This window comes from Nesoenas mayeri (genome assembly GCF_963082525.1).
Source record: "Nesoenas mayeri genome assembly, chromosome: 12".
Lineage (NCBI taxonomy): Eukaryota > Metazoa > Chordata > Aves > Columbiformes > Columbidae > Nesoenas > Nesoenas mayeri.
This window is the reverse complement of record NC_137547.1, coordinates 82,692-105,910: the sequence shown is the minus strand read 5'-3', so window position 1 is coordinate 105,910 and position 23,219 is coordinate 82,692. Positions and strand designations below refer to the sequence as shown.

Genomic DNA, 23,219 nt, shown 5'->3' with positions numbered 1-23,219 from the left:
TCTGCATTTGTCTGCAGTTCTGCCAAGAGAAGGGCCAGAGATAACCTGGCTACTAAAGAAACGCTGCGAGAGGGGAAACACACACCCCCCTGGCAGCTGTTGAACTGTAGGGGCACAGGCTGAACCTTCTCTTGAGAGGGTGGACAACAGGAGCAGCACAAGTGTCCATCGGATGCTGGGCAGGAGAAACAGGCATTCGTTATGTCCTTCCATTTCCAGAGAATCCCTCTCCAGCCCCACAGACATGAAGTGTGGACACAGCTCTTGTTGCAACTCCTGCTCTTAGTCCGGAGTCAACCTTGAGCCCTTTGTCCCGAAGGAAACAATCTTTGCCGTGACAAATCCCCCACTGGTGCAGCTGGTGACACCTCCAGCAGTGACTGGAGCTGGTGCAGGACCAAGCCAATGCACACGGCAGGAAGGCCAGGCTCCAGGGCTGCAGTCCCTGCTGCTGCTCTCCAGTCTGCTGCTGATCTGCACGGGAACCGCCAGCTTCACCAGCCTTTTCTTTATCTGCTCTGCAGGACGATGAAGGCTCTCAAGGCAACGACCCTGGTGCTGCTTCTCGGTCTATTCTCTTTCGGTGAGTCTCTGCAGATCTTGACCTGAGGACGGTGCTTTAGGAGATACTCGGGGCTCCATCCTGCCCTGTTCCGCTGTGAGCAGAGGAGCTCAGCCAAGAGCAGAAAGTCCCCGCAGAGCTGTGCCGGTCCCTGCTCCAGCAGGACGGGTGTGGGTGAGGAAGGGCTGAGTTGCCTTCCTCAGGAGGGCTGAGCCAGTTCTCTTCAGCCCAGGGAGAGGCCGTGGCTCAGCTCTCCTGCCCCAGGGGCTGAGGATCTTCTGCAGGACAAGGAGCACAGTCCAGGGCAGGGAACGTCCATCTATTGTGGAGCCTGTACGCCATGATGGCCACTGTCAAAGACAACAAGAGGAGAGACAACTATGGCTCTTTGGAGAGACACAGAAAGGGGAGCGGGCAGCCCAAGGCACAGCCCAGCCTTAGACCGAGTTCTAAGCTCTGGTGTGTGTCTGACAGGTGTTTACCATGTGGGACGACTCGGCACCTTAACCTGGAGCACCACAACCGCATTGGGAGACCTCAGCGAAGCCCTGTCCCTGCCCATTCAGCTCTGTAAGCTCCAGGAACAGCTTTATCATCTGCGCTGGAGCACAAAGGATGTCACCGAGCGGGCTCTGCAGGAAGGACTGAAGCAGGCAAAGCTCACAGGCGTTACCGGACGGGTAAGGGCACAAGGCAGAAGGATCTGCTCAGGGGTTTTATCCTCCATCCGCACGTATCCTACTCCATTCCTGTCACAGCCAACAGGCTGGTGGTGCTGGAACAAGTGCTGCCATGGCCACGCTTCCTTTTCCTGTTGCTCCACACTTCCTTATGGGGAAGAGAGAGCGTGACGGGAATGACAGCTGTCTGAGTCGGACCTTCCTCTGCGCCCAGATCTCGGGTCCTCCTCAGGGGAGCGCTGGAAAGAAAGAATGGTCTCAGAGGTCCAGAGTTAAGCCAGGCCTATCTCATGCCCAGAAGGCTTGTCTGTCCGTGCTGCCTGGCCCGGGGCCTCTCCACAGGAACAGCCCCTTCCCACAGCTCCAGCATTCAGAGCACTGGAGTGAGCAGCCCCCCTTTCTGACCCCGACAATCAGAGCAAACCTGGGAGGCTTCCAGGCAATGTGGGCGTTCCCTCCATCTGAAACGGGCCTTGTCCCCGCTCACCTTGGCTGGCCTTGCAGGGGAGCTGCTTGCCCCGGTCCTTCTCCTTCCAACAGGCGCTCTCCTTTGTGTTCCTTCCCAGGCTGTTCACGAGATCATCACTCAAGCCCTGGAGAAGCTGGAAGAAATGCAGGTCTCGATGCCGGATTACGCCCTGAAATCAGCAGGTGCCGTGACATTGTACAAACAAACCAGTTTCAAAGCACGTCCTGTCCAGATTGACAAGATGGGCATTAGAATGTGCCCAGGGGTAGGAGAGAAGGAGCGAGAAGTCACAGGTCACCTCGTGTCCTAAAAGTGCCCCCACTGACAGAGCCTGTAACGGGCCAGACCCCATGGGAGGAACAGAAAGGCTGGTTCACATTCTTGCCTATTTCCACGGTCAAATATGACAGTTTGATGACTCACTACTGTGTGTTCCAGAGGGGTTGTGCCAGCAAGACAGAGGGGAACCCACTGTAGGACATGGATGACAACTGAGAAGCCTTTTCCAAGTCAACAGTGTAATATTCCTTTGACACTGTCTGATGATTGTGCTCATGTTTGAATTTCCAGGGGCAGCCATCATTCGGTCCAAGACTTCTCCATCCCTCCGGACTGACAAAGCAAAGGTGTTCTTGTATTCCCTGCCATTGATGGATTACATGAGGTCTCCTGAGCTGATTCTGGAGGTAGGAGCACCAAGAAGCAGTAACACAAAGGCTGGGAGAATGAACCACACACACTGCTCCGAGTGTCCTTCCCCCCGTCTTTGCTCCTCGAAGCTTCTTTTCCTGCCCCCTTCCCGCATGAACCTGCTCTCCTCCTGTGTCTCCCTGCTGAGTGTTTCTTGTCCTTTCAGCCGGACAATCATCCTGGCAACTGCTGGCCCTTCCCAGGGAGTCAGGGACACGTCTTCATCAAGCTGTCCATGCCGATTGTTCCCAGAGCCGTCACCATGGCCCATGTCTCAGGGACAGCGTTCCATGGAGAAAGCATCTCCGGAGCTCCCAAGGACTTTGCTGTCTACGTAAGTGATTTCTCTGGAGTCGGGGGCAGGGGTTGCACAGCATTGCTAAGCAGGGGGTGAAGATGGGTCAAAGATTCTGGTGGCCTGAAGCTTCCTCCTGTCTCTCAGAACAAACAGGCTCCTTGGAGTTGCTCCCTTCCCATTGTATTCCTCTTTTATTCAATGTACCACTCAAAGCTTCTGGGACAAGATGCTACTCCAGGAGCCACAGGGAAAAGGAGCTGGACAGTGCATGGTCCTAGACCTTCTTGTCTTCCAGTCCCAGTGCATTTGTGATCCTCAGGTCACCTCCCTCTCACTGGGAGCGTCTGCTCCTTTTCTGACAGGCAGCCTGGACTCGTTGAGTGGGCAAGTGTGACGTGCTGCCCACACACAGCTTCTCATCTTGTCCTTGTGCTCATGGTCCTTGGACTCCGTAGCTGAAATAACCCCGTACTTCACCAGCTGAAGTTCAGTCTCCCATGGTGCACCAGACGCTCTTGTTTTCTCCACCGCTGTTGTTCTGTAGGGCTTCAAGGAAGAACACGAGGAGCAGGGAACGTTCCTGGGACAGTTCACTTTCCTGGCGGCGCTGAATCCCAGTCAGACCTTCCAGCTGAAGGTATGGGGACACAGAGGGAGGAGAACTGCAGGAGAGGAGGAGAAATACGGCTGGATAGGGAGAGGCTTCCCTGCCAAAGGGTACAGGCAGCCCTGTCCTTGAGCGAGTGCCACGCTGCCTTTCTTCTGCTTTGACTTCCTGGTGGCGAATGGCTGCACTGCCGTCTTCTCTTTCATTTTGGGGTTAAACTTCAGTGCTTAGAAGCACCACAGTTGAAGCTGGAATCAGCTTGACTGTCTGGACCCCAAGTGCACACAAGCGGCCACATCCCGTAGGATGCGGGACTGCTGGTCTGCCAGTTAGAGACCAGAAATACTGGGCTTCCTGAGGGTTCTGTTGGTGCTGGCAGTGAGCAGTGACAGGGAGGCCATTCTGTTTCCGTGGCTTTCTAGAGAAGGCAATGAGACATGTTGGGGCTGCCAGTTGGGATAAAAGCCATTTTTGGAGCTCCCCATTGGGATTAAAGGCAGTGTTAAGGTTCCCCGTTGATCCCCATTGACTCCCATTGACTCCCATTGACCCCCATTGACCCCCATTGATCCCCATTGACCCCCATTGACTCCCATTGACTCCCATTGATCCCCATTGACTCCCATTGACTCCCATTTGTCCCCATTGACTCCCATTGACTCCCATTGACCCCATTGAGAAATTTGTTGGTTTCAAGCCTCCCCAGAGCAAAATTTGTCAAATTCGAGGTGAAATTTGTCAGTTTTGAGGTGAAATTGTACGCCAGCACTGGGTCCTCTGACTGTGGAAGCCTGTGCCCCAAAGCAGGCGAGAACTTTCCAGTGTATTTGCTGAGGCGTCTGGTCGCTGCTTCTTCCTTTGCTGTTCTCATGGCCCAATGAGGGAACATCTGCACCACGACAGGTCAAAGTCCCCACGGGGCAGCAGGAAGGAAGCTGCTGATCGAGGCCGTCGCTGCGGCACTTCTGTCAGTGCTCACGGGCCAGAGAGGAAAAGGCGACTCATTTCTTCTTGTCCTTGCAGAACGAGCTCCCTGGGGTCGTGAATTACATCAGGCTGCAAGTGCTGAGCAACTGGGGCCACCCGGACTACACCTGCCTGTATCGGTTCAGGGTGCACGGTGATCCGCCCAAAGACGGGGGAGACACAGCAGTTGCATCTGTCAATAAATTCCATTAATGTTCACCCAGTCGAGTTCCCGTCTGCTTTGCCTGTGATGCTGCCTGGTCCTCCCTGAGCTCATTGGAGCTCCCCGGCCTTCTCTACACCCACCAGCTTATGGGAGACTTCAGGACTCCACAGCAAGATTGTCCTTGTTAGGGAAAACAGGAAAACTCAGTCACAAACCTGCAGGAAGCCTGACATGCACACACTTGCTGCAACACAGGAACATCAAGAAGGCCCTGACTGTACACCAAAGATTAAATTAATGGACAGGTTTCCTGTGCAGGAAGCAACTAAGGATCCACTGAATGGAACCATCTGTTGTTACCTGCTTTCACAAGAGGCACGTGCTGCTTCAGCTGCCATCTTTCAGTCTGTTGCCGATGAGAAAATGGAAGTGTGTGTTTTTGTAAGAAGGAAGCCTTAATTGGAAAGTTGGTTCATGGACTTATTTGCCCCTCTGGGCACATCTCGAGTTAATAGCCCAGGAACTGTTACAGAGTGATTAGTAAAGCAATCCCAGGACACTTAAGAGATCCCATACCCACATGAGTCTGTCCTTCCTTTTCACCTGAGTTCCCCAATCCCCAAGGCCACAGAGACCCATAGAGACCCATAGGGACCCATAGAGACCCATAGGGACCCACAGAGACCCATGCAGACCCATGGAGACCATAGAGACCCATAGAGACCCATAGGGACCATAGAGACCTGTAGAGACCATAGAGACCCATAGACACCCATAGGGACCCATAGAGGCCACAGGCAGGACCAGAGGGTCCGTGAGGTCAGAAAGCACATCAGAGCACTGGTACAGTCATGGTGACAGCAGAGGGAGAACAGAAAGAGATGCAGTGACCTGGCTGGGACAATGCTGCTGATGTGCCACCTGCCACACAAACACAGACACAGATGCATCAGCACATGATGCAGAAGGCAGAAGTTAGAACACATGAAGCACCGTGGGTCAGCTAGGGACCTTCCAAACTACATGTGGGAAGGATGATCTACCTGGAGACAAGAACATCACCTGCCAAAGGACGCAACAGGAGAGCACTGGAAAACGAAAGATTAGATAATGTGGAGCAGCAGGTGACCGAACAATATCAAACTAAGTACAAATTCTGGGTGGTTCCCTATGGACACAACAAGACATGCGTAGAAAGAACTGAATAGGGAGAATAAATCAATTGGTATAGTATGTGTGAGATGGCAACAGCGCACAGAACACGCCCTCCTGGTAGAAACTAAAGCTGCACTATTTTAAGGAACATTTAATGAAGAATTGTTGTTTTTACATCACTGAGGATCTGGCACCTGAGCCCAACATGGGGGAAGGACTGAGAGACATCGGACTATGAATCCTTAACGTAAAACACAGTCCTTTCCCAGAATATATACTGACACCTGTATATATACTGATACCTGTATTGACAAGTTAATTTAGGGGGAAGGACCAAGAGACATCAGACTATGAAGTCTTAATGTAAAACACAATCTCTTCCCAGAATATATACTGATACCTGTATATATACTGACACCTGTATATATACTGATACTTGTATTGACAAGTTAATTTAGGGGAAGTGCAGCCAAAGTACCAGGAATCCATATTGATAAGGGGAAGGGTTATTGTCTGCGCCGAGGGAGTCTGTAAACCCTGAAGTACCAGCCAATGGGGAACAGGGAGGGAAATTGCGGCCGGGATTTTGGGGAGATATAAGCAGGGGCTTTTAGTCTCTATAGGGACAGACAGAGGCCTCGGTGGGTCCTGGAGGAGGTGGGAAAGGTGCCTGGGAGGGAGGAGAGCACAGGGAGATGGGCACAGAGGTGCAGACAGAGCAAAGAGCCGGTGCTGGCACTGAGGACACTGCTGCTGTGCAGGTGCTGCTGGGGTCACAGCTCCAGAGCAGTGACAGACATGAAGGGGCCACAGGCTTGTGCTGGTCCCTGGTGGAGCAGAAATGCCCCTGCAGCCTCTGGAGCTCCACGCAGGAGCAGTGTCGCCACCACGACGGTCCTTTCTGCACCCCTTGTTCCACCCCATGGACGTCAGACTCAGGTCCCACACGACCCAACACGTCCTCACCAACCACCACTCCCCTTCCCGCCCTTTGATGTCACACACAGACAGCTGCCCGCAGTCCATGGGCCGCCCCTGTGAAACGTCCATGAAATGTCACAACAGCCATTGAGCTCATGGAGTCCGTGGCTTTGGGCTCCGTCTGTCCCTTGGCCGCTCCGGGCAGCACAGGTGTCTGTTCACGGGCACCAAACCCAGCTCGGGTGGAACCAAGAGGGTCCCCTCGTGTTCAGGCCCAAAGCGCCATCCGTAGCATCTGCCCGTCCTGTGAGTGCCCAAAGCCTCCTTCGTGGGGCCAAATCCTCATGTTCAGGGTCCCATCGTGTCTTTTATCACCCACGGCGTTTGTTCAGGGCCCACAGTTTCATTTTCAGGTGGAGCTCGTTGCCTGGCAACAACCAACCACAAATCTATGGGAAGTCAGAGGACCCAGGACAGCCAATCACATTTGAGAAGGCGGGGTGAGTCATGTGACTGATAGGTAACCAGCCAATCAAGCTTTGAGGCCTGCAGGAAAGGTGGTGAGAGTCGAACAGCTTGTCAGCGTTGAGGGGCGGGCTGTGCTGGCTGCACCAATCACGCCTGGCGAGAGTGCAGCACATGGATGACTGACAAGCAGTCTGACCAAACATTTGATGTGAGGAGCCAGGGAGAAATCCCAGACCCAGCACCGCCATCCTGACAGGGGCTGAAGAGGCCCCAGCGTCTGAGAAGCTCCATCGCTGCTCTCTCACGGATGGTGGGAAATGCCCCGTAGCGCTGGTCCCGGCAATGGACGTGGAGCCGCTGGCCGTGCAGAGCCCAACCCATCTGGGCTGCTGAATTGCGGAGACATTGCTGCCCGGCTGGAGAACCTGCCTGTGAGAGTTTGCCACGGAGAAGCCATGTGCCCGAGAGTCGGTCCAGTGAAGAACCTGATCGAACTACCAGCGGGGAAATCGAGCTGCCCAGGTTAAAGTGGCTGAGGTAGATTTGCACTGGCAAGATGAAGGTGAATTATTGGTGGCCCATTGGGCCCACGATGCCTCAGGTCACCGAGGAAGGGATGCAACACATAGATGGGCTCGTGGTTGAGGGGTGGACTTGACCATGGACGTAACAGGTTATCCACCATTGTGAAACATGCACTACGATCAAGGAAGCCCAGCGGTTAAAGCCTGTGTGGTATGGGGGACGATGACTGAAGTGTCTATATCACAGAGCCACAATCTCACCACGGCGAGAGCTCTGTGCTTACAATGGTGGAAACCACCACCAATGGCTGGAAACATGCACCATGCCCCACGGCACTGCCCGCAACACGGTCCTGGGCCTTGAAAAGCAAGTTCTGTGGCAACATGGGGCACCATAGGGAGTAATTGAGGGTTCTGCTCACTGCAGAACAGCGTTTAGATTTCTTAAAGACAAGTGCAACTTCAAGAATTCAGTGGCAGGTTCACTCTATTATTTACTGCATGGGGAAATATGCCAAGCCAAATGCTGCTGACCATCTCTCCAGGTGCCTGTATGCGTTCACGAAGCAAACTGTCCGGATTCTTGCCTCCCTGATAACCGTTCATGCTGGAGTCTGTGTCCTGGAGCTCCGAGGACAAACTCTTAGGTGAGGCCGTACCCGTCATGGTGCACATGGTCAGGATTCTTCTCCCCCTGATAACCGTTCGCTCTGGAGTCCATGTTTAAAGCTCCAGAGGCAAACTTCTCTGATTCCACGTGGGCTTTGTTGTGTTCAGCTGTAGACATTGTTGTCCATAACCTTGCCGGTGCTGTTTTGTCTGGACGCAAATTCCTTTCTTCTCAGCGAAGTGCAATATAGGCCTTATCTTGTAAGTGATCAGTGTAGTTTGTAGTTGCTTTTGGTAGATATGAGCAGAACTTCACAGCTTAAAATTTTAGCAAATCCAGCTTACAAGTAACATGAATCAAAGAGTATATTAAAAATCATACCACCTTAAGTCCCTAAAGAATTTATTATATTTAGTGTGCATCTACTTAAGGTAAATGATTAATACTAAACTTAAATTGGTCTCATCCACTGACCTGTGAGTAGTAAAACCATTGCCACATAGCTCACTTATTTAGCAGGGAGAGCTCCCAGTGGCTCATCCATGCTGTCGTATTTATGGAATGAAGTGATAGACTCTTAGTCACATTGCACACAGTAAGAAAAGTGTCTGAGACTTGTACGCCCACAAGTTCCCGGCGTTCATCTGCTCTTCTGCTTCACTGTGGGTCTCCGGGCAGGAGTTCTTGGCCTGGGTACGGCTCAGGCCCTTCCCTCCTCTGGAGCCTGGACCCAAGTGCTGCGGGTTTGGCTGGGGGTGACTAGGGGATCGAGTGCATCTGCCACCCCTGGCAGCGCAGAGAGAACTGAGCCAGACAACAGGACTCCTTTCCGCAACATCCTCAGAGACGCCTGGAGCAAGGAGCGTGGCATTGAGTAGGTCTGTGACATCCCCACCATGCACCAGCCGCTGGGAAAATGGAGCGGTGCAGCAGGCTGTTCAAGACTGTGCTCAGAGCAATGGGTGGTGAACTTTTAGAAACTGGGATTGAAATTTAGCAGCCAGGTGCCCAGGGCTGAGCTGGCCTGAGCCTCCCAAGGGGACCTCCTGACCCTCCCTGCCCAGGCACAGGGTCACAGTGGGGCCTTTGTGACCTCACTTGGTGACACCCACTGCCCCGCATGTGATCAGTGCAGCTGCGGCCCCAGCCCACACTGTCCGACAGGACGGTGACGGGACAGGGTGCGAGCACGGAGCTGGCGAGAGCCCCCGAGCGTAGCCCACGTCTGTCAGAGAACCAGAGAATCTTTTTGGTTGGAAGCGACCCTTAAGATCATCGAGTCCAACCACAGCCCAGCTCTAGCTGCCCCCGGCAGACTCTCTGCTGCCCCTGGCAGACTAGGAGCTAGGAGCTCCTGAGCACAGCTCACGTCTTTCCCCGACGAGGAGCACACGGGTGCATCCCACACCTTTCACCGCTGCCTCTGGCAGAGCTGCAGTACCGAGCCATTTTGACAAAGCATCCAACTTCCCCATTTTCAGTCCTTCCCTTTGTCTGAAAAATGGCAGGAAGACCCCCCACCCAACGCAGGCTGGCCTGGCAGGAGAGACCCCCCAGCCGCCCCAGGGTGGCCTGGCAGGAGGAGGTTGGGGCTCCCCAGGAGGTCACATCTCCACCGCAGCCCAACCAGGTGGATGTGGCCCAGCCACCGCAGATCGGTGAGTGAGAGGCCCTGATTGTCTGGCCAGGGTGGGGCCCAGTGATCGCTCCCCGCTCGACACCAGGGTCACAGTTCCCCACACGCTGGCAGGGGGTTCCATGGGTGGTGATTACGCTGCCTGAAGCCCAGGGCTGCTCCGATCTGGGAGCCGGCCCCAGCACAGCCTCTGCGGGCAGAGGGAACCCAGCTCCCGCTGCAGGGCACGGGCAGCGAGAGGCAGCTGGGCGGGCAGGAGGCAGCCGTGCTGCGGGACGGGGACCTTTCCTGCCCCTCTGAAGAGAGTTCCTCACCCGCTGCACTGGGCGCTTTCCCCGTCCTGCCTGGCTCCAGCATCGCAGCCCGTCTGCTGGGCACCCCCAGCCCTGACACGCATGGGGAGACTGTGCCGGGGCAGCTGGCACTGGGATGGACGTGGGGCAGAGCTCCTTCTGCTCTGTCCTGCCTGCAAAGCCTCTCTGCAGCCCCCACTGCTCTCCCCCTTTATTAGATGCTGACTGGTTACCCGTGTATGAGGTGGAACCGGAACACATGGACTCCATCATGTCCTTTGTCAGCAACCCAGAAAAGGTAACCGTGGCCATTTGGAAGGCAGCTGAGCCAGTGTGTGCTGACAGGGGCTCTGCTGCGGGTGCTGGAGGGTGCTGGCTGGGCAGAGCTGCTGCTCCCAGGTCTCTAATGGGCACTGCACCCGCATGCTGCGGTGCCGCTGGCCACATGTCCCCATCTCACGCTTCCTGCTTGTCTCTCCCCTGACTGCCCCGACGAGGAACAGAAGATGGAGTTTCTTAAATGCATTGCCATGATCTTCAGAGCCACAACATACAACGACTTGTCCCAGGGCCTAGATCTCTTCTGCCAGGGTTACGAGCTGGCAGAGGATAACGAGGTGAGTGGAAACCCGTCAGCACTGGGGAAGTGGGCAATGCCCCCAGCACCGGCACCCTGTGAGGACAGCGTTGGGCAGGGCTGGAGGCTGGTGGCGCTGGGTGCTGGCAGCTGCCAGGTCCCATCCCGGCTGTGCTCTGCAGGTGCGGCTGGAAGAGGAGCCCAGGGACCAACTGCCCGCAGTGGTGCAGCGGATTGCCACATTTGCCATGTCTGAGATGAGGTACCTGTCCATCCTTCCTGGGGACTTCTGCCCCAGAGCCCCCTGTCCACCTGTATGAGACCCCCAGGCACTGCTCCCAGCACCAGTGTCCTACTGACCCCTCTCTCTTTGTAGCTTCGTAGAGGAGGTGCTGGAAGGCAAAGACATGAGCCACATCCAGGCCTGCTTCTCCAGCGCCTTCATGCTTCCTTCAAAAGAGGAAATGAGAGGCCTGGAACCTTACCTCTACTTCATGGTAAGTGCTGGGGGAGCTACAGGAGACCCGGTCCCTCCGGGCTGCTCTCTGGTCACCCCGTGCTGTGCTATAACCAGACATCCCAGACAGGCTTTACTTTCTCACTGTTGTCCCTTCCCCTGTTCCTGTGGGCCTGGCCACGTCCAGTGCCATGGGCTGGTCTGCCGGCAGCAGATTATTTGCCCCTGGGTCTCTCCCAGGCGCAGCGAAGCAGCACACGAGTCCTCTCTTGCTGCTGGGAGTTCAGATCAGAATCTTGGTGTGAGAGGGACGGCAGGAAACATGGCCACGACTCATTGTCTTCCTTGCAGACCATGAAGGCTGTGGACAGCATGCTTGTGGCATTGGTGCTCAACTCTCCTGCCTCCGAAGTCAACGAGAAGATGCAGGATATCTTCCAGGTCTGGGGTGTGTGAAGAGTGGGCTTCACAAGGGCTGTTCCTCACCCTTGAGGATGGGGTGTCCACTCTGGAGCGGACAGTCCCACCCCGTGCTGTGCAGAGAGCGCTGCCGGGAGGGTGCCCACCTCCCCGGGGAACCAGGGGCTGCCCTCCAGGCTCTTCCACAGCACAGTGGCCACAGAGGATGGCATCTGCCTTCCTGCCTGGCCACAGGGCTGTCCCGGGGCATTTGTCCCAAGCCTGCCAGAGGCCTGAGAGCAGGAATCCCATTACAGGCTTTGTTCCAGATCATAGGAAGCCTTAGTGGACTGGGCCAGTGCAACCCTGGATTTGAGCAGTGCTGCTTGTGCTGGAGCGGTGGCTGCTCCCAGGGCTCACCAGCAGCTTCTCTCTTCCCAGATGCTCTTGACCTTCACCACCTCTGAGAGGGCAACTGTGCGGGAGAGGGCTGTGGGCAGGATGAGGGTGCTGAGCTTCTTGCTGGCCAACTACTCCTCACTGAAGGTAAGGACCAGGCACTCCCTGCTCTGCCAGGACCCAGATCTGCCCCAGTCCTGTGTTGGCCAGGACTGCCCAAGGAGCACCGACGAAGCCCAGGTCTGGCAGCTCTGCCCGCATGGGGCTGTTCTGAGAGACGGGGTCTGCAGGGCCCTGCAAAGCTCTGACCACCCTTGATCCAGCCCTAGGCACACTCTTGGGTTCAGGGCTTTGGCCCCACATACCGTCAGCCCTTCTGCACTTCCTTTGCCCTTGTCCAGGCTGATCCAAATGAGGACAGAAGTGATTCCTGTGCTGAGATCGAGATGCCAATCCTTGGACTGCTGCTAGGACATCTCCTCCTATTCCTGTCATTCAAGGAAGAAGAGACCAGCTGTTTGGCTTTGGACACGCTTTGTTTCCTCTTCCAATTCAAGCGTCAGCAACATTGTAAGAGAAGCTGTGGTGGGATATATCCCTCTGCACAGCCACATCAGCCAGTACCTCTGCTTGTCTTCCTGGGTGTTGTGATGGACTCTTCTCCTGCTTGCTAGAGACAACACCATGCCACCAGCACTGTCCCTCCTCTGCTCCTGACCCGCAGCACTGCAGCCATGCGAGACGTCTCCCTCATCACTGTTATTCCAGCCATGGGGGACTGAACTGTGGGACTTCATGCAGAGCTCTAGGGCCTTGGAGTTTCCAGGGCCAGGAGCATTCGCACACGTACACTGGAGGCGGGTCAGCCTTTCCGTGGCCCCGCTCTCCACCACCTCCTCCCCTGACTGTTGGTCATAACCTCCCTCCTCGGCCACTCCAAGTTCAAAGCTCTTTCCGGTACTGGGGAAGCTGCTGTGTCTTACCAACTGTTCTGTATTTCCCTGCTTTTTAGGTGCGACACTGTCAGAAGAGAATGCACAGCTCCAGGAGGACTGGGAAGCCAGTATCACCTCCTTGACCTCTTCGCCCAGTGCTACTCTCATTACCAAGGTAATGAGCTCCCACCTTGCTGGGACTCTTGGCTGTGGCATCAGCAGGGGACTTTTGAGAGCAAAGGCCTCCACAATCAGGGGGCTGGCGTGGCCTCCCTGTCCCTGCTGAGAGGGTTCCTGCTGTCCCCGAGCAGGGACGATGCGAGGGCTGCTCTCCAGTGTCCCAGCAGCAGCCCCAGTCCTGCCAGCCACCAGCAAGCCCTGGTTCACGGCAGGGCCAGCACCCTGTGCCCAGGACCCCAACCCTCCTTCCTCACCCCGAGGCCTCTCTTCTCATCTTCCCGTGCAGTCACTGTCGCCCCTGCTGCCAGCTTTGCTGGGGCACTGCCGCAGCACCGCCGGGCGTCTCTGCAGGGCTGCTGGCACTGCCCGGCTAAGCAGCAGCACCGGGGCACTCGGTGTGACTTGGCTTCGCTGCCTCCCTTCCTCCCTTAGCTCTTTGCAGAATACCTCCAGCCTTCTGAGAGGACAGACATGGTCCTGGTGTTCATTGAGGCAATGACCAACTCCAGTACCTTTGACATGAAGGTGGCCAGAAACATGCTGGACATGGTCAAGAGAAACTGTGATTTCTGGCTGGTGGATGTAAGTGGCCTTTGGCTGGATTGTCCTGCCCTTTGGCCCTGTCAGGCCTTGTTCCTCCCTCCATCCATCTCTTCCTCTCAAATCCCGGTGCCTCGGAAAAGTGAAGCCACCTGAAGGTGGCAGAGAGGGATGGGAAGGACATCTGAGGAAATGGCACCACTCCAGTGGCAGCACCGTCCTCACCTGTGTCTCCTCCAGGTGCCAAAGATCACAAGCTGCATCCACAAAGTCCTGGGGTGCATAAACACGGCACCAGCCCGGCGGAGTGTGGTGTCCCTAATTGTCTGGATGGCTGACAAGTGCCCTGGGAAGGTGGTGTCGACGCTGCTGACAATTGCACCACCAGGAGACAGGTACTGGCCCCAAAAGCCATGAGGCCTTGTTCCCTGTGGGGAGAGGGGCCCAGAGATGCTCTGGCTGCCAGCGCCAAGGAATCCTGCAGGACACCCCTGAGGAGCAAGACCCTCCATCCCACCACGCTTTCCAGTGCTGGGCGTCAGCCAGGCCCGCAGCAGCCACAGCTGAGCAAGCCAGCCCAGAGCCCCCCACTGCGCTCCTGCCAGCCCCATGGGAGCACCAGCTCCACCTCTGCTGCTGCCCAGGGCATCCCAGGCGTCCTGCAGTGCTGAGCCCGGACACGCTGCTGTGGCCCAGGCTGCCCTGCTGACAGAGCACTCTCTTGCAGCACTGCCCTGGCACTGTGGGAGGTGATGTTCTCCGTGCCACAGACCCTGCAGAACGTTTTGAAGGAGCTGCATATCCAACTCCAGGACCGGCGCTATAGGGTCTTACGTACACACTGGGAGGACACCGCCATCCTCCGCTTGGCTGTGAGTTACTGGGAACAGCTCCTGGTGCCCCAGGAGCTGCACGGTGCCAGGAGCCCCACCAGCTCTGCTGGTTTCTCACTGCTGGCTTGCTTTCAGATACTGGCCAGCAGTGACCTGCAAGCTGAGGAGTTTGCTCCAATGTACCTAGTCATGAGGTTTCTGAGGCAACGAAGACCAACAGTGCTCTCTCTGTTGCTCAGGGGCATGATGACGCTGTCACAGAGAGAAGAGATGGTGAGTGGGGTGTCGCCAAGGGGAGCCATGTTGGCAGCCAAGGGCCGGGGCAGCGGGTTCGGGCTTGGCCTTGGCTGGCAGTCAGGCGCTGGGGTGCCTGCTCCAAAGGCCCTCCCTGCCATGGTGGGGCCTGGGGGCTGCCTGGGAAGCTCTCCAGACATGGACCTGGTCCCAAGAGGGAAACTCTCTTTTTCATACAGGCCAGAAAAATGGAGGTCATGCTGCCAGACCTGATGTGGGTCCTGCAGTATGGCAATAAGGCTATCAAGATCAAGGCTCTGGTGGTCTTCAGAAACGTGATGGCTCAGCTGGAGAGGGAGAAGGCCAGCCCCATCGCTGTGCTGCTGGCAGAATTTCTCCTGCCCTTCTTTGATGATGTAAGGCTGATGTGTAAGCCTGAGCCTTGTGGATGGGCACTGGACAATGACAGCTGCCCTTCAGCCCAGCCACTCAAAGCAGGGGCTTCTCCTCTGTGTTCTCCTCCGAGCTCTTGTGGGATGGTTTCTGTGTTCTGCAGCCCACCCCAGCTTCTCCCTGCCAGCTGCTCCTACAGCTCCTCCCCGCCATGGCTGCTGAAGCTGCTGGGGGATGCTGAGACAGCACTTTGAGGCACAGGCACTGTCTGAGCAAGTCTCACGAGTGGCCTTTCATGGAGCCAGGGCCGCAGATCTGGCCCACAACTCCAGTGTGCAGAATGCCACCCTGGAGCACCTCCCCTCCCATCAGCCATGCAGGAGCTTCTGCTCACTGTGCACAGAGAGCTGCTGGTGCTCAGGTCCTCCTGTGCTTCTCCCTCCCAGGAGCTGAGCCAACTGAGAAAGATCTCCATCAGCCTCTTCAGAGACCTGATGAAGATGGTGGTGGGGAACAACAAGAGAGAGATGAAGAACACAGTGCGACTTGGCCTGCTCCCACTCTTCTTCCGCATGAGTGACCAAGTGCAGAGCGTGGCCAAGGTACAGATTTCAAAGCCGAGCAGTGATGCAGGGAAGAGACCCCTGGGCGTTTGGGCCAGGGCATGTCCCCCGCTCCCTAAGGGCAGAGTCACCCCAGGAACAAAGCCCAGAGCAGGGGGACGCCAGGTCTCCTTCTCCAACCGTGGTGCCATCTTCCAGCTTCTGCTGTTCCGTAGGTCGCCAGGGAAGCCCTCCTCGGTGCAGCAGAGCTTCTCAAGTGGAAACAGCTCGAACATCTGGTGCAGACACAGCACAAATGGAGGATTGGAGAGAGCTTGGTGAGGACAACCCCCAAGACCCAGGGCCCAGGCTGGACGGGGGCTGCCCCACATGTCTGTGCTGTGGGCTCTGCAGATGTGCCTCCCCTGCTCTGCTGCAGCCCCGATTTGCATCCTTGTTCCCTGTCCTCAAGAACAGAGCCTCTAGGGACTCTCCTCTCTGTCCCACTGCCCTCCCCACACCCAGCAGGAGGGAGGGCACTCAGCACCCCTGGGACTCCTCAGCCTGTGTCGCTCTCTCAGCCTCAGCCCCACAGGGCTCCTGACTGGAACACAGGAATGGCCAGAGGGGAAGGGGAACATGGATTCCTGGGAGGAGAAACTGATCCAGCCAAGTGGGGAGGGACAGTGACATGCTCACACCCTTGTGCTCTCTCCAGCTGGAGCAGGACAGGAGCAGGGCTGAAGAATACTTGAGTCAGAGCCTGCTGTACCTGAGGGATGCTCAGGCCAGCTTGCGAGAGGCTGCCTTGAGGTTCATCGGTGAGTCAGAGCCCCCGGGTCCTTCTTTCGGCAGCCCGGCCCCAGTCCCCACCGCTGCCCTGGCACAAGGAGCAGCCCTGTGGCTGCCAGAGCCCCGGCTGCCCCGTGCAGGGCCTTGGCCTCCCCTCCCAGCCCTGCCCACGCAGGTGGCCTTGGTGGCCACCTTGCTTGGTCCCACCAACTCGGCTCCTGCTCCCCCTGGGGTCAGCGCTGATGAGGGGAGGGAGCAGGGGCTGACGGAACTCTGTGCCCAGGGCTGGCTGTGCGGCACCTGAGGGACCCAAGCAAGGAGAGTCTGTCTGAGATCTACAGAGGTGAGTAGGGAGCGTGGTCGGGAGGGGATGCCTGGGGGTCTCTGTAGACATGGGAGCTCATCTGGGCTCTGCTTCTTTCTGTTGCAGCCATTCAACCCTTGGAGGCAGACAGTGAACCCTCCATCTGCTCCCTGGCAGTTCAGACCATTGTCATTGTCTGCTCTTCATGGAAGCGGCCAAGATCACGATGGACCCTGAGAGCCCTGTGCTGCTGGCGCTAAACCAGGTGGAGGAGCAGCTCTTCTTGAGGAAAACAGCTGGATTTTAATAAAGAGCCCTTCTTGAAGTTGGGTTGTATGTCTGCCTTCTCCAAGGATCCCAGAAACTCTCTGAGTGCTCCGGTACTTTTGAGAGCACAGCCCAAGCTCATGGGCAAGGGTGAAGGAGCAGACAGGAGCACTTGCAATGAGCCATTCCAGCAGCTGAGATGAATCTCACTGAGCCACTGAGATTTGTTCCTGGAGTCACACACAGAAATGTCTGGGTCGGTCAGGCATCCATGCCTGAGCTGGCCTCGTGAACTCCTTCTGCACCCAGGGGTGTTCAGAGACAGAATCTTTCCCTTTTGCACATAGAGGCCGTAGCCTTGGTTTCCCTCTGGCCTCCTGTTGCCACTTCCAAAGGATGGGAAACACCTCAGGCCTCTGGTGTGTCACCCTGCTCTGCACTCATCTGAGATGTCCCACGTCATTAGGAATGAACATGGGGACCTGAGTTCAAGGAAGCACAACCCAGTGCTGCATTCAGGCTGTTTCCCATAGGATGTTTCTGCCAACATGAAGTGACCTAAAGACACTGTCTGTCCCACAGGCCCTCATGGAACTCCCAGGAAGAGCTGATGTTGTTTGTGCTCTCTTGGATACATCCCACCTCACATCCATGATGTGCGTGCTCACATCTCATCTGTACAATGCAAACATGGATTTCTGACCTGCTCATTCAGTGTCCCTCCATGGAGGGAAGAGCATCCTCTGTGAGTGGGGGAGAGAGGCCAGAGCTAGAAATGGTGGTTAAGAGGTGGTTCATGACGATGCCCTGGGACAGCTTCTGCAGGGTGCCCAGTGCACAGGGGCACAGCCCAGCCCCTGCTCTGCTGGTCCTGCAGGTCTCTGGCAGGAGCCTGGCTGTGAGAGGACACTGCTGTGTGCCAGCCCTGCACACACACACTGTTCAGCTCTACACCAGTGTTTCGTCTATGGGACTCTTTCTTGGGCATGTTCTTGGGAGAATCTTTGCAAGAAGACCTAAACCTTTAGGCACTGCCCTAAGAAGATCACTTTTCTTTATAAAAGTACTGTTGTGAGGCCAGCTCTGTCACAGCAGCGCCCATTGCCTGTCCCTGCCTGCGCCCACAGCACTGACACTCAGCAGGACGGTGACCAAGCTGCCAGAGCACTCAGGCCTTGCACCAACACCAGGGATGAGAAGGAGAGTGTGGAGTGGAACCAGAACAGCTCTGGGAGAACAAGCGCTGCTGCTCCCTGGCAGCGCTGCTGTGATGGACTCTTTTACCCTCCTCCCGTGTACACAGGAACTGTCCCTGCAGCTCCACAAAGGCCTTGCAGGAAGGATATAGTGAAAAACAAGTGAAAAAAGAGGCCTTTATTCTGTTTAAAGACAAGGAGAGCACGGCTCCTCATTTATACAGCCAGTGGTTATAAAAGAAAAGCAGACAGAGAATTAAGAAAGGGGATGACAACATTATCACAATTAAAAAACAGCCAACAACAACAGAAAATCCAGATGACAGGCTGAGCCTGTAATTAGTTACATTAAAACTCCAATGCAGAAGCAGACGGGCAGTTTATTGCTTCAGAAAACACTAAGATATGAGTTTCCACACAGCATCCTTGACCTCCTGGTTCCTCATGCTGTAGATGAGGGGATTTACTGCTGGAGGAACCAAAGAATACCGAACAGACACCACCAGATCCAGGGAAGGAGAGGAGATGAAGGGGAGCTTCAGGTGGGCAAACATGCCAGTGCTGAGGAACAGGGAGATCACAGCCAGGTGAGGGAGGTGGGTGGAAAAGGCTTTGTGCCGTCCCTGTTCAGAGGGGATCCTCAGCACGGCCCTGAAGATCTGCACATAGGACACCACAATGAACACAAAGCACATGAAAGCTAAACAGGCACTGACCACTAGAAGCCCGAGTTCCCTGAGGTAGGAGTTTGAGCAGGAGAGCTTGAGGATCTGGGGGATTTCACAGAAGAACTGGCCCAGGGCATTGCCCTTGCACAGGGGCAGTGAAAATGTATTGGCCGTGTGCAGCAGAACACTGAGAAACCCAGTGGCCCAGGCAGCTGCTGCCATGTGGACACAAGCTCTGCTGCCCAGGAAGGTCCCGTAGTGCAGGGGTTTGCAGATGGCAACATAGCAGTCGTAGGACATGACTGTGAGAAGAAAATACTCTGCTGAAATGAAAAAGAGAAACAAAAAGGTCCGCGCAGCCCATCCTGTGTAGGTGATGGCCCAGTTATCTCATAAAGAGTTTGCCATGTATTTGGGGAGAGTGGTGGAGATGGAGCCCAGGTCGAGGAGGGAGAGGTTGAGCAGGAAGAAGTACATGGGGGTGTGGAGGTGCTGGTCACAGGCTATGGTGGTGATGTTGAGGCCGTTGCCCAGGAGGGCAGCCAGGTAGATGCCCAGGAAGAGCCAGAAGTGCAAGAGCTCCAGCTCCCGTGTGTCTGTGAATGGCAGGAGGAGGAACTGGGTGATGGAGCTGCTGTTGGGCATTGGCTGCCTGTGGGCATGAGGACCTATGCAAGGAGAAAAGACAGTGACAAGTTAGGGGAGACTTCTCTGAGGAAAATAAACATGCTGTTTCTTATGGAAATCCCCCTCCCTTAATGAGGGATGTTTCAGTTCATTCTTTCTTTCTACCAAGTGAAAAATACTGTTAATCACAGCTAAATGTAGCTTGGGCATCTCATTTCAGTGAACACACCTCTGGGGCAAGAGCCCCTGAGTTGGTGTCAGAATAAATACTGACCCACATTCCCACCCGAACCTCAGAGTGCACGAGCACCAGGGACAGGTGGAGAAACAGGGAAGGACCCTGCAGTGCTACCAGAAAACAAAGCAAGGACAGAAAGGCAGACAGGCATGTTGTGGAACCATCTCTTGACCCGGCTATGCTACTGCCACTCAAATGATGACACTGTAGAGCAGGTACTTTTAGCACCTTTTTTGTGTACCACATTGCAGGAACCCTTCACCTGGAGGTCCGGCTGCTGAGGTGGAGACTCGTGACCTGGACCCCATGGCTTTGGGGCAGAGGGTCTGCTGGGGAGGAGCGGAGACCAGGGGTTGCACTGGGAAATGTGTCTGAACTGCAGGGGATGGCAGGGGGGTCCTGAATCCCATCTCAAGTATTTCAGGTTGTAGCTCTCTCTCCCTGCCCATGTCTGTGCTGTGTGGAGCTGTTTCTCTGTCCCTGGGTCTGCTCCCTGTCAGTGTCACAGACCCCGTCCCACCCGCTGTGTGCTCAGCTCTGTCCTGCTCACACCTCCTGGCACTGCCCAGGGGCAGCTCTGTGTGTGCAGGGGCTCAGGAGCAGCTCAGACCAGTCCTAACGAGAACTAGGGTCTCAGCGTCTTCTCCAAAGAGAGAAATAAATCCCCATCTCCCACTGCACACCCAGCCAACCAAGAGTGGAAAACTGAAAGCACAGACTCCTTCCCTTGCAGCTGTTGCTGTATCAATGTTGTTGTTCAGAAGGACCCTCTGCCATGTCTGTGGGGGGATCTGGAGCTCTGAGCAGCCCTGACCCACACAGCCCCCTTCAACCCCACAAGCTCCCTGCCTGCCCTGCCGGGGGTCGCTCCTTCCCCCCACAGCTGCTGCCATGGGATCTCCCGGGCAGGCTGAGCGCTGACCCTGGCAGGCGGCAGAGTCCCTGCCCGGCACAGCCCTGGGGTGCAGGGACCCTGCTCTGCAGGACAGCCCTGGGCACCCTTGGGTGCTCACCCGGCTTCACAGCTGTTCAACATGGCCTGACAAGAGCCCCGTCCTTACAGATCCCACAAGCTGTGCCTGTGCCAGTTTCAGGAGATGCCTCCAGGAGCTACAGCTGCACTGCCCTGCACCAGAGACTTACCATGGCAAGGGCTGCAAAGGCTTCTCCTCCAGTGAGCTCTCAGCCGTCCTTCAGTCCTGAGCACCTTTAATCTCTCCCTGCCTTGCTCGTCTCCTGAGATCCCCAGGCAGAGCCCTCAGCCCTGCTGTGTGTGCAGAGGAGCTGCTCCTGGGCAGAGCTGTCTCTCTGCAGCGCTGCCGCTGCCATGAGCTCCCTGTGTCCCAGGAGCCCAGCCCAGCTCAGCAGCACAGGAGCAGCCCAAGGCACTTTTATGACCCCTCTGGTGGGTTTGGTGCTGAGTCCATGGACCTCAGACCCTGGAGGAAGTTGAAGAAACCTCTGAAGAAGCCAGATTCAGATGCAAACTCCAAAGTTTCTTGTACTGTTAATGGGTCCCACTGAGGGAACCTACTGAGAAACAATATCCAGGTTTGGTTAGAGAAGAAAACTGGAGGTCAGGAAAAGCAAAGTAAAGATGACTCTGATGCTGAGGAAACCTGGTTGTGTTTCTTTAACCAAAAGCCAAGCCCTGACCTTGTACCATGGGAAGGCAGATCCTGTCCCTCCCACGTTGCCCAGGGCCCTTCCTGGACAGTGTGATGTGGGGCTGTGCAAGGCCAAGGGCAGGACTATAGTCCCACCCCTCCCAGGTTCCTGGCTGGGGACAAGGAGGCCATGAGGCCCCTGTGCTGCAAGGACAAGGTGTCTCCTCACAGGTATCAGAGGTGCAGACAACAGCCATAGCCAAGGGGAGAAGGAGCTCATGTCTGGTGGGGCTTTCAGCCTCTTTACATCCTGTGATCATCTCCACGACAGCCTATCCTGTGCTGTGGCAAGTCCTGCACCTCTGTCCCTGCAGGCTGGAGACATCCCCCCTGCTGCCCCATCTTGCTCTTGTCTGAGCATCTTCCTTCCTTTGCTGAGATCTCTCCATCCTCCCCAGCTGCTCCTTGAACCACAAAGCGTTGGGCTGATGCAGACTCCCTCTGCTGACCTGCTCCACCACAGCACTGCCCTTCCACTCACATTCCTTTCTGCTCATGTCCAGCCTGGACCTCCTCAGCTGCACTTTGGGCCATTATTTCTTTCTCATGCTCTTTCCCACTATGAAGAAACCTCCACCACCTCTGAAACTGCCCTTCAGGCACTCTCAGGCTACTCCTGCACTGCTGCAGCCTCCCCAGCGCTGCTGGGCCAAAGCAGCCCAGGTCCCTCAGCACCCCACACCATGTGCACAAGGTGCTGAACCTGCCTTGGCACAGCCCTGCACTCTCCAGTTCCTCCCTGCTTCTCCAAACTGGGAAGCCGCACACTGGCACACACCCGTGTGTGTGGGGTCACACCAGTGCTGAACCGAATGGGATGAGAACTGCAGGTGTCTGGGTCCCCACGCTCCTCCTCATGCAGCCCCGTGTGCAGCTACCTTGTTCATGGTGAGCGTGCACCACGGGCTGGTGTGGGGACCTTGTAGTGCCCAGGCCCTTCTTCTCAGGGTCACTGCTCAGCGTGTCAGGTCCTGCTCTGTCCTGATGGACGGGGTTGTTGTCCCCCCTGATACATCACTGCCCATTTCTCCTTCTATAAATTAAGAATTTTCTGTTGGGTAAATGCCAGATTTTCTCAAGGTCTGGACTCTCCCTGGACTGAATCTCCATTTGCTCATCTGTTAAAGTTTGCATGCAGATTGTTTATCCTAATGGAGGTGTATCTCCCAACATAACAGCATGAGGAGTTATAGGACACTATAAATACCATCTCCTAGAGAAACTGTGGGGTCTTTTGCATCTGGTGCTCATAATGCCAGAGGTTTGGAGTCAAAGAGAGAGGTTCTGTTCATGTGGGAGAGCAGCAGGAATGTGTGGAGCTCTGCCTGGGGACAGACAATGTCAGCTGAAGGTTGAGGAGTCAGCATGAGAGGGCAGAACAACATGGGCAATGTTGTGGTGACTGGACATCAGCTACTGACTCACTGATGAGGAAGAGGAATTAGATGAGGCCTCCTTCAGACAAATGAAAGAAGCCTCATGTTTCCAGGTCGTGTCCTTGTGGCAGACCTGAGATATCCCAATATCTGCAAGGTACCGGCCATCCAGGAGGGTTTGGAACCCATTGACAACATCTTCCTGACACGGGTGACTGAGGAGTCAGTGGGCTGAGGTGCCCTGTGGGACTTCACACTTACAAACCAGAAAGAGTTGGTCAGGATGGAACAGTCAGGGGTGGGAAAGTGGAGCTGAGGCTCCTGGGAGATGAGAACAAGGCCAAGAGCAGGATTTCAGGAGAGCAGGATTGGGCCTGCTGAGGGACCTGCTTGGGTCCTATGGGATATGACCTTGGTGTCTGCAGTGTTTTTCTCTCACATTTCCTCCCTCCTCTCTCCCACCTGCTGTTGTGCAGCATTTTTTACCCTTTCTCAAATACAATATCCCAGAGGTGCTGCCAGCATCACTGAGTGGCTCAGATTTGACAAG

The 23,219-nt window shown here is 55.8% G+C and overlaps 1 pseudogene across 1 annotated transcript; it reads right to left on the bottom strand.

Moving 5' to 3' along the window:
* Positions 1-18,491: 18,491 nt before the first annotated feature.
* Positions 18,492-19,406, bottom strand: LOC308044966 (olfactory receptor 14J1-like; annotated as a pseudogene). Its single transcript has one exon. The product of its transcript is annotated as an olfactory receptor 14J1-like (transcript).
* Between the last annotated feature and the right edge of the window lie 3,813 nt (positions 19,407-23,219).